The sequence below is a fragment of the Chenopodium album genome, chromosome 1 (genome assembly GCF_948465745.1).
Source record: "Chenopodium album chromosome 1, dcCheAlbu1.1, whole genome shotgun sequence".
Lineage (NCBI taxonomy): Eukaryota > Viridiplantae > Streptophyta > Magnoliopsida > Caryophyllales > Amaranthaceae > Chenopodium > Chenopodium album.
Genome location: NC_137834.1, coordinates 8,914,360 through 8,930,743, shown reverse-complemented (window position 1 = coordinate 8,930,743; position 16,384 = coordinate 8,914,360). Strand labels below are relative to the sequence as shown.

Below are 16,384 nucleotides of genomic sequence, written 5' to 3'. Positions count from 1 at the left end.
AAAGTATATTTAAAGCCCAAGCACAATCAAAACCCAAAAATCCAAACAATCCAAAGTCGTAGATGGAAAAATAGAAGCAACATTAAAAGAAAAAGTATAAAAGGGTTAGAAACTCGGGTTGCCTCCTGGAAGCGCATTTGGTTAACGTCGTTAGCTCGACGTTCCTTGAGTTGATCAAGGGGGGTCGAATTGACGATGCACATCAAGAAGTGTCACAGAAACTGGTTCATCACTTGGGAATCCTTCATGATAGGGCTTGAGACGGTGACCGTTGACTTTGAAAGGGGAGTGGCCGTCTTGGGAAATTTCGTAGGCTCCATAAGGAAACACTTCCGTGACAATGTACGGCCCACTCCATCTTGACCTAAGTTTGCCCGGGAAAAGCTTCAAGCGGGAGTTGAATAGGAGGACTTTTTGGCCTTTGACGAATTCCTTCTTGACAATTTGAGCATCGTGCCAAGCCTTAGTCCGCGCCTTATACATGCTTGCGCTATCGTAGGCATTCATCCTCAACTCCTCTAACTCATGTAGCTCTAGAAGCCTTTGCTCACCCGCACTATGGAGATCAAAGTTGATTTGCTTGATTGCCCAATGCGTTCGATGCTCCATCTACACGGGCAAATGACAATTTTTCCCATAGACAAGCTTGTAGGGAGTGGTCCCTATTGGAGTTTTGAAGGCGGTCCTATAAGCCCATAGTGAATCAATAAGTTTGGAGGACCAATCCTTCCTTGTCCTAGCAACCGTCTTCTCCAAAATCACCTTGAGCTCTCTATTGGTGACCTTCGCTTGGCCACTCGTTTGAGGGTGGTATGCAAGCCCTCGCTTGTGAGAAACCCCATATTTATCAAGTAGTCGAACGAAGGTGTGGTGCTTGAAATGCGATCCCCCATCACTAATTATTGCTCTTGGGACACCAAATCTCGGGAAGATCACCTTTTTGAAAAGGTTGACCACCACCTTAGAGTCATTCGTTGGAGAAGCCACGGCCTCCGCCCACTTAGACACATAGTCAACGGCGACCAAAATATACTTGTTCCCATGTGAAGAAATGAAAGGGCCCATAAAGTCTATAGCCCACACATCAAAAACTTCAAGCTCAAGGATGGGATTTTGCGGCATTTCATCCCTTCTAGAAATATTCCCCATCCGTTGACATCTATCACAAGTTTTGACAAATATCCACGCATCCTTAAATAGAGAAGGCCAAAAGAGCATAGATTGAAGAACCTTTGAGGCGGTCTTTTGAGCACTCATATGCCCACCACAAGGAGAAGAGTGGCACATATGGAGAACACTTTGAACCTCGTCGTTGGGGACGCATCTCCTCAACAAACCATCGACCCCTCTTTTCAATAAAATGGGATCATCCCAAATGTATCTCTTGGCCTCGTGCTTGAGTTTTCGACGTTGTTGTGAAGTGAAATCTGGTGGTATGGCACTACAAGCTAAGTAATTCACAATATCCGCATACCAAGGCTCCGATTTCACTTCAAGGACATAAAGCACATCATCTCTTAGAGCGTCCTCTATTGGCAAGCCGTCATCTTCAAACCTTGCACCGCCCAACCTTGAGAGGTGATCCGCCACCACATTTTCGGCTCCCTTCTTGTCTCTCATCTCATAATCGAAGTCTTGGAGGACTAAAACCCATCTCAACAACCTTGGTTTAGCTTCCTTCTTCCCTATCAAATATTTGAGAGCCAAGTGCTCGGTATACACAATTGTCTTAGAACCAATGAGGTAGGTTCTAAACTTCTCGAATGAATGGATAACCGCTAGGAACTCCTTCTCGGTAGTTGTATAGTTTCGTTGGGCATCATTGAGAGTTTTAGACAAATAATGTATGACATGAAGTTTCCCATTCTTTCGTTGTCCAAGAACCGATCCAATGGCCTCGTCGCTTGCATCGCACATGAGCTCGAATGAAAGAGACCAATCCGGGCCTTGGACAATAGGAGCGGTGCAAAGGGCTTCTTTCAACCTACAAAATGACTTTTGACAAGCATCATCAAACACAAACTCCTTATCTTGTTGCAACAAGGATGTGAGAGGCTTAGCGATCATTGAAAAATCTTTAATAAAGCGCCGATAGAACCCGGCATGGCCAAGAAAAGACCTCACTTCCCTCACGTTGGTGGGGGGAGGAAGTTTTTCGATTACCTCAACCTTGGCTCTATCAACCTCAATGCCGGCATGGGAAATTTTGTGCCCAAGAACAATCCCACTTTCGACCATAAAGTGGCACTTTTCCCAATTCAACACGAGGTTAGCCCTCTCACACCTTTCTAAGCAACGAGATAAATTAGATAGACAATCTTCATAGGTGGCTCCTCCAACGGAGAAGTCATCCATGAAGACTTCTATCTCATCCTCAATCATATCACTAAAAATGGACATCATGCAACGTTGGAATGTTGCGGGGGCATTACAAAGCCCGAAAGGCATCCTACGATACGCATAAGTACTGTAGGGGCATGTGAAAGTTGTCTTCTCTTGATCCTTAGGGTCAATTGGGATTTGGAAAAATCCCGAGTAACCATCAAGGAAACAATAGAAGGAATGCTTTGTAAGCCTTTCCAACATTTGATCAATGAACGGTAGTGGAAAATGATCTTTGCATGTACTTGTGTTAAGTTGGCGATAGTCAATACACATGCGCCAACCGGTAACAAGTCTAGTGGGTACTAGTTGATCATGATCATTTTTCACTACCGTCATGCCCCCTTTCTTAGGCATAACTTGCACGGGAGATACCCAATCACTATGAGCAATTGGGTAAATAATTCCCGCATCAAGAAGCTTAGCCACTTCTTTCCGTACAACCTCTTGCATGGAAGGGTTAAGCTTTCTTTGCCTTTGCCTGACGGGTTTGGCATCTCCCTCTAGATCAATTTTGTGCATACATAAAGATGGACTTATACCCTTGATATCATCAATAGTATAACCCAAAGCTTTTTTGTGATTTCTCAAAAACATTGATCAAGAGGGAGGTTTGCTCCTCCGTTAGATTAGAATTTACAATCACGGGGAAAGACTCGTTGGGACCAAGAAATGCATACCTCAAGCCCAAAGGTAGAGGTTTCAAGTCTACCTTTGGTGCTCCCTTACCATTGGGACTCTCTTCTCTTTCTTCAACTTGAAAGAGGTCGTGAATGTAAGGAGCCTCTTCTTCCATGCTCGCGCCTTTGCACTCCTTGCTTTCCTCAAGCAAATCCTCATAGAATTGTATGTCTTCTTTGTGAGTACCTATCTTTGATTCATTCAACAACACACTTTCAAGGGGATCATTAGTGGCATGCAAGTGGGAGCGAGAAAATTCATCAAGAACCGTATCAAGAATATCTACCCTAAAGCATTCACCACTTGAGGAGGGTTGTTGCATGACATTGTTCAAATCAAACTCAATAGAATCATTGTCAATTTTCAAGGATATCTTCCCCTCCTTCACATCGATGATAGCTCTAGAAGTGGCTAGAAATGGCCTACCCAAAATTATAGGAATCCTCTCATCCTCATCCATTTCTAGCACATAGAAATCCACGGGGAATGTGAACTTTCCTACCCTAAGGGGAATGTCCTCAACTTTGCCCATGGGGAACTTAACGGAACGGTCCGCTAGTTGGAGAGTAATGTTAGTGGGAGAGAGGGTTCCTACACTAAGCTTTTGGTAGACGGAATAGGGCATGAGACTCACACTTGCTCCTAAATCACACAAGGCTTTATCAAATTCAATGCCATTGATAGAGCAAGGGATGGAAAAGTTACCCGGATCTTTCAATTTGGTAGGTAGTTTGTTGGAAAGAATTGCACTACAATTGGCGGTTAAACTCACCGTCTCACACTCCCTTCTTCCACTCAAAAGATCTTTCAAAAATTTGGAATAGTGGGGCATTTGCTTCATAGCATCAACAAAAGGGACGGAGATATGCAAATTCTTAATGACTTCCAAAAACTTCCCAAATTGGGCATCAAGTTTAGCTCTCACAAATCGTTGTGGAAAGGGTAGCTTCTCCTCTCTAAGTTGGCGATTTAGGGGCAAGGGGGTGGCTTCTTTTTCCTTGAGCACCTCAACCTGTTTTTCTTTTTCAACACTCAATGGCTCATTGGGTTTTTCACCCTTATTCTCAAACTCCGCCTCTTCTTGGGGTTCTTCCTCAATTAAAGGGTCACTCCCTACTACCTTCCCACTCCTTGTTGTCACGGCATACAAAGGTTTTGGGTTGACTCCTTGACTTGGGATGTGAGAAGAAGAAGGAGAAGAAGAAGAAGGGGACGAATTAGATGCAAGTTGAGCAATTTGAGTCTCAAGCATTTTCATATGAGCATTGGTTCGTTTTTGAGCCTCTTCATGTTTCTTTTGATCCTCCTCACGCATTTTTAAAAGAGCATCTAATTTAGCCATTACGGGATCTATTGGAGGGGCTTCAATTTGAAGAGGTTGTTGAGGTGGAGGAAGTTGGGGTTGATGGAAACCCAGAGGCCTATTAGTTTGGGCATAGTTAGAAACAAATTGGCCCCTATTGCCTCCGGTGCCTTGGTTAGGAACATTGATTTGTTGATTGTTTCCCATGTTACCTTGGTCACCAAAATTTTGATTTTGATGGTCTTGGTATCGGGGATTAGGTTGTTGGTTTTGATTACCATACCCTCTTTGGTTAGAGTAGCCTCTTCCATTGAAATTGGAAGGGCCTCCCCCACCATGGTATTGGTTATCATAATCACCACCATTTTGGTTCCAACCACGGTTTCCACCTTGATTCCAATTCCCCATTTGATTGGAGTTTGGCCTCAAGTTTCCTACATTTCCCATTCTAGGAGCAAAATTCATAGCATTGACATTTTCCATATTACTATCATGTTCATGGGAAGGGGGTTGAACTTCACAAGCATAGACACAATGAGAGGTATCATGATCATAGGTTTCACAATTAGAACAAAACATGCACCCTTGGGGCATTGTATTGTAAGAAGAGGGGGAGGAAGTATCCATACCATTGCCTCCCTTGGTTGAAGGGGAGATATTACCATGAGGGTTGGACCTTTCTTTCATCAATTCATCCATTTGCTTGGTCATTTTGGAGATTTGGGTAGAAAGGTTGTTGATTGCGTTGGCTTGCTCCAATGCATAAACGCCCTTGCTAGAAGTAGCATCCCTTTCTCCTTCGTACCAATCATCATAGTGCTTTGCGGCTTCCTCTATAATACACTCCACTTCATGCTCTCCTTTGTTCATAATTGGACCACCGGCCGCGGCGTCTAGGCTTGTTCTTCCTTGAGGTGTGAGACCTCCATAGAAAGTGTGAATGAGTTGATACTTGGGTATCCCATGGTGTGGGCATTGACGTTGAAGCTCTTTGTATCGTTCCCATGCCGCACTTAGAGACTCACCACTCTTTTGGCGAAAACCTTGAATCAAAGACCGAGCCTCGGCGGTCTTCCTATGGTTATAAAACCTCCTCAAGAAAGCCGTAGTCACTTGGTCCCATGTCGTGAGAGAATTAGGGGGCACCTCCTTCTCTAGCCATTCTAGACCTCTCCCAATTAGCGAAAATGGAAACATTTTGAGGCGAATATATTCTTGAGTCACTCCATTGGCCTTTATTGTGTCACAATATTTCTCAAACTCTTTTAGGTGCTCATGAGGACTCTCAAACTTTCCACCCGAGAATTGTTTCCTCTCAATCAAGGCAATCAAATTAGGCTTGATCTCGAAATTGTTGGCTTGAGTAGTAGGAGTTAGGATCCCACTTTGCGCTCTAAAAGCTTCGGGGGCCCCAAGACGACTCAAAGGCGTATTCTCTCCCATTTTAGAACCTTCTTTACTTCCAAACTTATAGGTTGAGAAAGGGTTGATTTCTGAATTCGAAGATGATTTAGGGCTATCTAATTCTTCACTTGAGGGCGAAGAGGGTGGAGTATCTTCTAATTCTCTTACTCCTCTCCTTGGAGTGCGGGAATTTCTACTCCTTGCTCTTGCTTCTCTTCGAAGTAGGGACAAAGACCTCTCTAGCTCTGGATCGATGGGAATTAAAGATCTTGAGCGGGTTCGTCCTCTGGTCATACAACAAAGCTAAGAAGAACGTAAGCACTGACAAGTAACAAAAGTAGCAAACACTAACAAATAAAGGTGAGATAGTCTTAAACAAGCAATGAAATAGCAATGGAAACCGTCTCCCCGGCAACGGCGCCAATTTGACAAGGAAATAATCGTGTCGTTGAGCGACTACACCTAAGTCAAATTAATTTATAACGCTCTACCAACCTAATACGTGTATAGGGTAAATAGAGGGGTCGAACCACAGGGAGACATGCATAAACACCGCATTCACTACTTAAGACTTTAAGCTATCTCGGGACAAGAAGTATGAATAACTAAGAGATTAAACTAAGGATTAAGAATGATTAAAGATCAATATAACTAAACACCAAGGGAAGTGGGTGGATGTAGATGTCACTTGATCATGCAATAACACAGAAGCAAAGCAATGGTAAACTAAGCATGCAAGAATATCGAAATAAAGCTCGATCTAACCGCCTTCCGGGGTTAATCGATTCCTCCTAACATAGCCTCTATGCTTCCACATTAGAACCATATATTAGAAGGTGCAAACAAAGAATTATCGATATTAATGAATCTCAACTAAGTCAACTTCCGTTACTTGTTAGTAAAGACTCATCTTTGATCAACTAACAATGTGCACTTACAAGAAAGACCAAAGAATATCAAGCATACAAAGACTTTAATCACCATTAACATAACCCCAACATCATAAGCATGAATCAATTAACAACTACACCATCCCCACACCCTTGGCTAGGTGACTACTCACAAATCATATTGAAGACAATATCAATCATCAAATCAATAAGCATCAACATGATCAATAAGCAAAGAAGGAAAATCAAAATAAGCAAACAAAACTAGATACAAAAGTAAAGAAAGAGAGTAAGAGATTGCTCATTAATTGAAGATGAAGATTTACAAAGATTCAATCAAGCTCCTTCTTCAATATCCAAGTTCATCAATAGAAATCCACACTTTCCCTCTCTACTAATGAAGTTTCTCTCTCTAGATTAAGCTAAAAATGTAGAAAAATTAAAACTAAGTTAATCCCCCAAAACGTTCTAAAAAAGGGACTTATATAGTCCGTACAGAGTCAGCTGACAAAAGGAGAGGTCCGACCGAACAAATGGGAAGGTTCGGCCGGACTACAGGGTAGGTTCGGCCGAACCATGGGTAGGTTCGGTCGAACCTCCCTGATCCTGGTCTGGTCGAACTCCTGCGGTTCGGCCACTCCTGCAAAACTGCCGATTTTCATCTTGCCCCTGCCTCGAAGTTCGGCCGAACCACTGAGCAGGTTCGGCCACACCTTGGTTCGGCCACACCATCAGGAGGTTCGGCCGAACCTCTTCTGAATCATGCTTCTTCTAGCCTCCTTTGAGCTTAGCTTCCTCCTCTTGAAAATCTCGATGGTTCCTACAAAGCATAAGCATGAAAAGCACAGTAAGAACAAAGCGGGAAGACTAAGAAAAGGGAGGATAAAGGAGAAAGAAAAGAGAAAGCAAAACTAAGTAAAAATGCTTAGAAAGAGGGTCAAACAAGTGCAAACGAGGGGAGAATCCTTAGAGAAAAAGGATAAAAGAGTGGCATAAATGCCACTCATCAATGCTTCAACAAACCATTTTTCTTTCTTCCCTCAGCATGCCATCTCAGGTTCTTGGCGTCTTTTGGTATTGAAAATAGACGCTTTAATCTTGGAATAATAGGAAGATACCACAACACCTTGGCAGGAGGTCCTTTACTACCAGCATTGCAACTTGATCGCTTGTAACGCGACTTACCGCAACGTGGACACTCCTCTAACTCTTCATATTCATTTCGATACAGAACACAGTCATTAGGACATGCATGTATCTTTTTATACTCCAAACCAAATGGACACATTAGTTTCTTTGCATAATAATAGGAATTAGGAAGTTCATTCCCATCTGGAAACATATCACATAACGCAGTCAACAAAGAAGTGAAACTAGTGTCACTCCATTTATGCTTAGACTTAATGTTAAATATTGTAAGCACGGCTGAGAGTTTTTTGTATTTTTTGGACCCGGGATACAAAGGCTTTTTGGAAGCCTCTGATAATGACTCAAATACATCAGGTCGGTCACCAAATTCAACTTCAACATCACGCATCATCTCAACCAAGTGATCATCACCACCACCATCCTCGGTGTCATCCCCTTCACCACCATCATCACTCCCATTTTCTTCTTCAACATGAATTTCGGCACTTTCAACATGCGTCTCATTGCCAACAACATTCTCCCTATACGATCCCTTCTCACCATGCCAAACCCAAACATGATATTGAGGCCTAAACCCATGACATTGTACATGAGCCATGATGGTATCCACACTATTGACCCTTATGACATTATTACAATTGACACAAGGACAATAAAGGTAATTGACACCCGTTCTAAGCTGATACTGTGAAGCACTCTTGCAAAACTCTTGAACCCCATTAAAAAATTCCAATGTATCACTTCTACCATACATCCAACCGCGATCCATTGACGCTTTAAATTGCCTTTAAACATACCAACACATTTCAAACAATAATAAATGTAACATATATTATGTAATCAAAGTACATAGCATATATATCATCCATATGTCGTAAAAATGAATGCTCCCAAAAGGTCCTTATCACTCCAACCTAACCCATCCTTGAACGTCTAATCTCACTAGTGAATGTATGTCAACTTTTCAATTTTAAGGAAAATCCGGCAGCATTTCCCCCCAGTTCCCCAAGTACACGATGTAGGTAATAACTTACCTACATATGTACCCAGAGAACATGGTGAGAAAATGAGAAGCCCGGATATTCCTTAAAATCGAAAAAGAGACATACATTCACTACCTAAGTGAGATTAAACGTCAGAGAACAGTCCCAACTGGGGACTATTCAAGACTTTCTCCTATTGAGAAAGACTCAAATGGGTATCTAGGCAAATGATGATGCAAGCATTCAATTATTATTTGCATTTATTTGACATTCAACAATAAACAAGTTCATTCATTTAAATAGGGCTAATAATTAAATTAACATACATACAAAATCAAACTAAGTTTACTTATATATATATATATATATATATATATATATATAGCAATCCATTATATTCATACATTGCAATTTACTAACCACATTTAACAAACTAAAATGTTAACTAATATATATTCTATTCATAAATTTCATTCAAAGCTACTCAAATTCAAACAATATATATATACATATGAAACTTGGATTAACTACTTGAAACCCTAACTTGAAATTTTGGAATACCAAACAATTAATACTAATTAATACATATGAAACTAAAATTTAGCAAGAACTCACCCTAATTTGAGAGTGAGAAAGACAAAGATTGAAGATTGAAGAATGCGTGCTTGGGCTCGGTTGAACAACACCCTCGAACATGCACACCACCAAACACCGGCAGCCTCGAGCAACCACCAACAAACTCGACAAACCAGCAGCAGCCTCAACCCACCACCACCAGCAGCCTCGACCCACCACCAGCAGCAGCCTCGACCCACCACCCCCAAACGCATCTTCAATAGCCAAATTAAAAAAAAAATGAATATGAATGGAGTGGTGGTGGTGGTGGCCGGAATAGGTAGCTAATTCTAGTTTTCCTTCCTTTAATAATTATTATCATTCTGCTTTAGCTCTTGTAAAATTAAATAAATAAATAACTTTATATATACTCCTTCTGTTTTTTTTAATTTACATCACTTTCCTTTTTGGTGCGTTTTTTTAAATGCATCACTTCTTTTTTTTTTTTTTGTAACTTTATACTATATTTTATCATCCCTCTCTCTTACTTTAAACCCCACTTAACTTATTTTATCATTTATTCCTCTTCCATGGTCCCCACTAAAATAATAAAAATATATATCATCTCTCACATACTTTCTCTTTCATGATCCCCATCTTACTTTTACTATAATAATTTATTCACCTACTTACAATATTATATTACTCTTCTAAAACTTTGTGCAATCCAAAGTGATGCAAATTAAAAAAAAAATGGAGGGAGTACATAATACATAGTAGTGACAAAACATGAAAACAATGGATCTTTTACCAAAATGGCTAATTTAATAAAAATATCTACCAAATCAGCTATTTATATAATTTAATTTCATAACTAGCTAAAATTTTGATTTGGAAGGAATTTATTTATTCATCTCCTTTGAATTGGTTTAGTTCAATATTTTTGGTTTTTAATTTTTTTTTTTATTATGTTTTTGGGCTTTTTTCTGTTTAGCATTAAAAAAAAATAGAGAGAGAAAGAGAGATTAGGGTACCAAAAAAGGGAAAGCATTCCTCTTTCATTCAAACAATAAAAAGGAAAAGGTTTTAAGTGAAATAATTGGAGGAAAAGGGGTGCAAATAGGAGAAATAAGGGTCATGCGTGTGTCACGAGGAAGTCAACACCGGAAAACGGTGAGTCAATGCCTGAAAGTGGAGCTTGGTTGTCCTTAACAATTTTTTTTTTTATATTTATTAAGGTTTGACTTTGCCCAAAAAATTTAAAAGGTTGTTTTAAACAAAAAATGTCTTTTAAAAGGTTATCTTATATATATATATATATATATATATATATATATATATATATATATATATATATATATATATATATATATATATATATATATATATATACCAAAGTTTAGGGAGTTTACCTATTTGTAAAATAGTTTAGGCAAAGTTTACGGAGTTAACCTGTTATATCAGGTTACTACCTAAAAAATGACCTCCAGCCACTTGAGTAGTGAGTATACTTTACTCCTTGTAATTTTGCTTCCTCACAAATTCGGCATTCTCAAGTAAACAAAATTTTAAATAGATTTGGTTCACATTAATTTATGGACAACTAATAGTTTCTAAATATAAATTTGTTATTCAAACATAAAGGTTGTGATATTAATAAAAAAAAAAACACTATGTTAAAATAAAAGTTATTAATATAAAATAAAATTTAGGCAAATTGGCCTTATCACCAACTATAAGTCGGGTTTAGAGAATAGCCCATCCTAGATTGGTTGCACTCTACATCACTAGCTGTTAAGTTTGGTGCAGAAAAAATTTCATAAATGAGATCGAGAAGTGTATTAATTTTTTATTTTAATATTTTTTAAACCAATATTCACCCTTTTGTTTAACTTATTTTGTAATGGCATTCACGAGGAATTACAACAAATGTCTTATGTTTGGCAAAATAAAGTTTTCTAGAAGGTGTCATAAATCAAAATCTTACCACACAAATTATACAAATTTATCCAAACAACATATCAAGCTCAACAAATCATCATAACATCAACCAATACATTTATTTCATAAAAGAGAAGGTATTGCGTGCGTACTGACACATGAACTGTTTGGTGCAGGAGGCTTGGCTGATATATTTTATTCGTTGGCTGATATGTTTTTTTTTTTTCTTTTTTTTTTTAGTTGATATCTAACATAATTTGGCTTATATGTTTCTTTAGTTGGCTGATATATCTATTTTATTGCCTGATATGTATATATTAATTGTTGGATTATAAGTTTCACCTTGATTGCTAATATGTTTATTTTGTTGGTTTATCTGTTACTTTTGTTTGTTAATTTCATCATTTTGTTGGCTGATACGCTTCATTTGTTGATATGTTCCTTCTGTTGGCTAATATGCATCTTTTGTTGGATGATATATATACTCCTCTTATTGGCTTATATGAATCTTTTGTTGGGTGATACATTCTTCTGATTGGCTAATACATTTTTATTAATGTTTGATATAATGTTGACTGGGATAAGTAATCAATTGGCTGATGTATTGTTCTTAATAGCTAATGTACATCTTTTATTGACTAATTTTAACAACATAGACACAATCATTTCTTTCTCTCTCCTCTAGCTTCCTCTCTTTCTTTCTCAAATAACCCACAAATCCACGCCACCCCAGGCCAGTGATCCCATCACACCCATCAATAGCAGCAGCACCAACTCACCTTCTTTTCTCTCTCTTAATTCGTTAATAATGGTAGATTTCATACATTAACGATGTATTCTTTACTCCACTCCTTTCTCTTTCCTCCTCTTCGAAGCTCTTTACCACCACACCACCAAACACTAAACACCACGACCTCTCCCCTGCTGCTACCCTGCTGCGAGCCACCACCATCTCTCACCTGAAATCGCAGCCCAAGCGAATCCACCATTGCCCTTATTGTCTTCATCGTCATTGTCGTCTTCGGATCTACGGACGCACCAAATAGTTTGCGTTCATAAAATTATGGAAAAAAAATAAAATAATAACTAAATGCATGTATTCAACAAAGAAGACCACTTGCCAGCAATCCCTAATAGAAATTCCATACCTCATAGTGAGCCGTTTGTAAGCCCTCCAACTAACAACTTATTCCACTAATTTTGGGACAGTAATAAACAATAAATACATTAACGAACTATCATAGATACATCAAACATAAAATACAAATACATCAAGTAGATGTCATCTATGACTAGGATAAATAAAGGCATTTAAAATTGAAAATCCTTAATGTCAATTGACAATTAAATTAATCAACAAATAGGAAAGAGAATTTGGAAGAATTATTCAGATATGCATGCTAGTCCAATATTGCAGCTTTGATAAATCTCACTAAATTATACATTAGTAGTTTAATTATGAATTTACTCACAATAATAAGATCTGAAAACTTGATACCAATAACAGAAGATGATTGAGAGGGGAGAAACTACGTACAATTATCACATAATACGAAATACGGTACTCTTTTTTTTTTTTTTTTTTTTTTTAATACATCACTTTCCTTTTATAGGTGTTTTTTTTTAATGCATCACTTCCTTATTTGGTAACTTATACTATATTTTATCATATCTCTTGGTTACTTTAATCTCCACTTAAATTATTTTATCATTTCTATTCTCCTCCAAGGTCCTCACTTATATAATAAAAATATTTACTCTCCCTCACATTTTTTCTCTTTCATGCTCCCATCTTACTTTTACTATAATAAATTACTAGATTAAACCCCGTGCAATGCACCCCTGTTAAATAATTCTAATGACAATAAATTTTACCAAAAATAATGGATATAAATATTATAAATAGACTTAGTAGTAAAAAGTATGAAATATTGTGAAAGAAATTAATTAAACATATAATAGTTATAATGGGCAATTTGATATTTAAGGACATTTATTTTAGATTTTATACAAACTAAAAGTCATAATTTAATTACAATAAGTTTTTTTAGTAAGTGGTTTTGGAGGGAAAACATTTTACAATATTTTGCCAAGTGTTCTCTATGTTTCGCCTTTAGTATAATGTAATTGATTCACCCACTCATAATGTTATACTTCATCCGTTTCTATTTAGTTGGCGCATTTGATTTAGGCACATATATTAAGGAGATGAGAGAGAGTGAAAGAGAATTAAAAAAACAAGTGGGGTAGCTTGTAAGGTAAAATATTTACCCCAAAAAGAAACGTGTCAACTAAAAAAAATTCCTAAAAAAGAATATATGTCAACTAAAAAGAAACGAAGTTAGTATTAATCTTCTAAAACTCTGCGCATCACCAAGTGATGTAAATCAATAAAATTGAAAGGAGTAATATTATGAAAATTTCTTTTAGTCCCCAACCTATAATTTTCCTAAAATTTTGTACACACCCATACCATATTATTATTATTATTATAAAACAGAGCGAGTATTTTTAAAGTGACAGGAATTAGGACTCTTCGCCCTATATAAGTAGACTTTACTCCTCCAATCTTGTGCCACAGCCAATCAGCCATCTATTCTAATGGCAACTCCAGATTGTAAAAACACAAAAACTGATGAAATTTTGGAAGAAGAAATCAAAGAGCTCCAACGCTCACTCCCAAAAGAAACATGGTTTGTTTGGCCAATGTACCTCTATGAGGGTTTATGGAATTTAAACTTTAATTTAGAGGGTGTAATCGCTTGCAAATCCCACTTTCATGCTCATGATACTGATATCATCTTAGCCAGTCTACCAAAAAGCGGTACAACTTGGCTAAAATCCCTTATTTTTTCGATAGTAAATCGAAAAAAAATATTGAATAATTTTGCACAACACCCATTTCACACAAAAAACCCTCATGAGCTCATCCCACAATTAGAGATAACAGTTTACAAAAAAGTGAGTGGTGCTCAACTAGACTTATCAAATATACCCTCACCTCGTTTGTTTGCTACCCACATGCCCTATTTCTCACTCCCAGATTCAATCAAGACTTCAAAATGTAAACTTGTTTATGTTTGCCGAAATCCTTTGGACAACTTTGTTTCTGCTTGGCATTTTTACCAAAAGTTCGAGGCATGTAAGGGCATTCAACTCGATGAGAAAATGATGGAGGCATACATAGATAAGTATTGCTCGGGCGTCTCCCCATCGGGGCCCTACGAAGGTCATGTGTTGAGTTACTGGAAGGAGAGCAAGAAGAACACAGAGAAGGTGTTGTTCTTGGAGTATGAAGGACTAAAGAAGGAGCCAAGAGACCATCTTAAAAGGTTGGCCGAGTTCGTGGGTTGCCCGTTTACGGAGGAGGAAGAGAAGGACAATGTCATAGACAAGATAATACAACTTTGTAGCATTAAAAGTTTGAAAGAAATGGAGGTCAACAAGAATGGCAAGGTTGTACCTAGATTTGACAACAAGGCTTTCTTTAGGAAGGGGGAAGTTGGAGATTGGACCAATCACTTGACTCCTACCATGGTCAAACAATTTGATCAATTGCTTGAAAACCTTAAGAAGGCTGGTTTTTCTTTCGCTTACTCTCAAATGAACTCGTAATTCGAAGCTTGTTTACTTGTTTGTGGTTGTTATTGTTGTTATTGTTATTGTCGTTGTTATTGTACTATGTATTCTTGCTATGTAATTCAGTTTGAAATTTAATAAAGTAATTAGAGGTAATAGTACTCTTAATTACCTCTAGCTTTATAATTAGGGAAATTCTCAACCACCATCCTCAATTTCTGCTATGCTTCAACGGTGAGTCGCTGACCTCTTTTTTTTTTTTTATAACATTAAGAAATGACCCTAATTAAGAAATTTATCTCACTTATAACATTAATGAGTGTTATTTAGTGAAAAAAAAATAGGGAAAATGTTTCGTGTACCCTTAAGGTTTTAAAAAATGTCCCGTGTACCCTTGAAAACTTTCAAATGCACCATGTATTCCTGAGGTTGTAAATAAATACACCAAACACCCTAATCCTCTAACAAATGCACATATCATTGACTTATCAAACTAAAATCATGCCCACACATTTACTCACTTTTAGTCCTTTATATTTAAGAAGAAAAAATAGCCTAAAATCATATATTACATCAAAATTTGTACTTTATCAATCACTCTAAATTCTAAACTTTTGTGTGTTAGAATTTGCTTTATTAATTAAGTTTACTTTATAATTAAATGGTTCAGCCTAATAGTAGCATTAAACTGTAATAATTTAATAGAATTTGATGCTTAGGGGGTTTCAATTTAACAAAATTACATTTATTGTAAGTCTAAGTGTATTTGGTGTAAGTTTTTACCGATCTCTCTTCTCTAACTAGGGATGACAATATTAAATGGATATCCGCTAACCCGATCCATCCGCTTAAATAAATGAACGAAAACCCGAAATTAGATGAAAAGTGGGTGACAGATGAAGGGGATAATGGATCAGATCGGATGTGGATTATGATTTTTTCACCCGCTAACCATCCACCCACCCACCCGTTTAACATATATATTGTTAGCTAAGAATTTTAATTATAAAATTTGAAATATACAATAAAAAACTTTGTTTGTTGCAAATTGTAGTTAGTGCTTCCTTTTTACGTAGTAATAATTCATGGTAGTAATAACCATAAATTAAAATTTATGAGATTTTTTTTTATATAAAATGTTCATCCATTAGTCATCCAATCCACCCGTTTCATCCGCGCATGATGGATGGACGAATACGGATGATGGGTAAAGCGGGTGATGGATGGATGTAGATGATGAGATTGGAATGATGGATGGATACAGGTGAAGCTCCACTCGATCTGAATCCGATCTATTGCCATCTCTACCTCTAACCATTCCTTCTCTAAAATTTGATTATCGTTGCTTCGTCATAGGGTTGGTTTTGGTCAAGTAGAGGAGGTGGGTTTAGAGTTTGAGGTTTCGATTCTGGCAGGGATCGAAGAAGACAGAAAAGAAGAAAGAGAGGGTGGAGGAGAGGACGGAAAAGAAAGAGAGAGAGATCGGTGGTCGGTTCTGGGTAATTTGGTGGTTTGGG

General features: G+C 37.7%; 1 non-coding gene and 1 pseudogene across 1 annotated transcript; both read left to right on the top strand.

Moving 5' to 3' along the window:
- Positions 1-5,324: 5,324 nt before the first annotated feature.
- On the top strand, positions 5,325-5,430 carry LOC145565731 (small nucleolar RNA R71). The gene has a single exon (XR_014095116.1). It is a non-coding gene; the product is annotated as a small nucleolar RNA R71 (small nucleolar RNA).
- An 8,452-nt stretch (positions 5,431-13,882) lies between these two features.
- Positions 13,883-15,133, top strand: LOC145557639 (cytosolic sulfotransferase 12 pseudogene; annotated as a pseudogene).
- The last annotated feature ends 1,251 nt before the right edge of the window (positions 15,134-16,384 follow it).